Source organism: Salvelinus sp. IW2-2015, unplaced genomic scaffold (assembly GCF_002910315.2).
Source record: "Salvelinus sp. IW2-2015 unplaced genomic scaffold, ASM291031v2 Un_scaffold4076, whole genome shotgun sequence".
Classification (NCBI taxonomy): domain Eukaryota; kingdom Metazoa; phylum Chordata; class Actinopteri; order Salmoniformes; family Salmonidae; genus Salvelinus; species Salvelinus sp. IW2-2015.
Window position 1 is genome coordinate 15,424 of NW_019945348.1, and position 2,033 is coordinate 17,456.

Here is a 2,033-nt window from a genome sequence, read left to right on the forward strand (position 1 = left end):
GTGACTTGTTCCATTCTGTTACTTATTGCTTGTCCATTCTGTACTTATTGGGTTGTCCGTTCTCTTAAATCTTATTGTTGGTCCTTCTCTCTTATTGTGCTCCATTCTCTTCTTATGATTGTCCATTCTGTTCTTATTTGTTGTCCATATTCTGTTAATCTTATTGTTGTCCATTCTGTTACTTAAATTGTTGTCCATTCTGTTCTTATTGTTGTCCATTCTTTCTTTACTTGTTGTTCCATTCTGTTCTTATTGTATGTCCTAATCTGAAATTCTTATTGTTGTCCATCTCTTTAACTCTATTGTTGTACCATCTCTTGCTTAATTTTTGTCCATTCTCTTCTTATTGTTTCCATTCTCTTCTTATTGTTGTCCGATTCGTCTTCTTATTGTTGTCCATTCTGTTGCTATTGTGTCCAATTCTGTTACAATTTATTTTGTTAGTCCATTCATGTTCTTATTGTTGTCCAATTCTGTCATATTGTTGATCCATTCTGTCTGTCATTGTTGTCCAATTACTGTTCTGTATTGTTGCCATTCTTTCTTATTGTTGTTCCGTTCTGTTCTTAATTGTTGTACCGTATCTGGTTCTTAATATTGTTGTCCGTTCTCTTCGTAATATGTTGTTCCGTACTCTTCGTACTTCGTTTCCGTTCTTCTTCGTATTGTTGTCCGTTCAGTTTTTTGTACTACTTTTGTTTTTATTGCCACCCATCTGACAGTGCCTCTCGTAATGTATTTCCTTGCTTTCGTATTGTTTCTTTCCAACTACGTCTGACTTCTATATCAGTTTCTTGAATGAACAGCCACTAAAAAGCAGCCTATGAAACAACCAATGCGTAGAACACTTGATGAACACAACGAACACTTGATGAACAGAATAATTGATTCTCAGATTACTTGTTAACAGAACAAGCACTTGATTAACAGAACAAGCCCATTTTTTTCAATTTTCTCCTAAAATTACATACCCAAATCTAACTGCCTGTAYCTCAGGCCCTGAATCAAGYATATGCATATTCTTGGTACCATTTGAAAGGAAACACTGAAGTTTATCGAAATGTGAAAGGAATGTAGYAGAATWTAACACAATAGATCTGGTAAAAGATYATACAAAGAAAAAATGAACCGTTCTTTTGTATTTGTTTTGTACKATCATGTTTGAAATGCAAGAGAAAGGCCATAGTGTATTATACCAGCCCAGCTGCAATTTAGATTTTGACCACTAGATGGCATCAGTGTATGTGCAAAGTTTTAGACTGATCCAATGAACCATTTTATTTATGTTCAAAATTTTGTCAAGACTACCCAAATGTGCCTCATTTGTTTATTAATAACTTTTTATGTTCCAAATGGTGCACTCTCCTCAAACAATAGCATGGTATTATTTCACTGTAATAGCTACTGTAAATTGGACAGTGCAGGGATATTAACACGAATGTAAGCTTTCTGCCAACATCAGATATGTCTATGTCCTGGGAAATGTTCTTGTTACTTACAACCTCATGCTAATCACATTAGCCTACGTTAGCTCATCTGTCCCGTGGAAGGGACACCGGTCCCGAAGAATTTCAGAACGAACACTTGATTAACAGAACACTTGATTAACCAATGTAACGATTAACAGAACACTTGATTAACCAATGTAACGATTAACAGAACACTTGATTAACCAATGTAACGATTAACAGAACACTTGATATAACAGAACACTTGATTTAACAGAACACTTGATTTAACAGAACACTTGATTTAACAGAACACTTGATTTAACAGAACACTTGATGTAACTGAACACTTGATGTAACTGAACACTTGATGTAACTGAACACTTGATGTAACTGAACACTTGATTAACTGAACACTTGATTAACAGTGAGTAAATCACAGAACACACAGGTTATGAAGGTTCTGTTTAGCCACAGTGATGTTGTTATGAAGGTTCTGTTTAACCACAGGGGTGTTGTTACCGGTTGTTATGAAGGTTCTGTTTAACCACAGGGGTGTTGTTACTGGTTGTTATGAAGGTTCTG

General features: G+C 35.2%; 1 protein-coding gene across 1 annotated transcript in view; it reads left to right on the plus strand.

Moving 5' to 3' along the window:
* ptpn2b (protein tyrosine phosphatase non-receptor type 2b) overlaps positions 1-2,033 on the plus strand; it is a 30,827-nt gene that overhangs the window by 1,869 nt on the left and 26,925 nt on the right. The window lies entirely within an intron of this gene.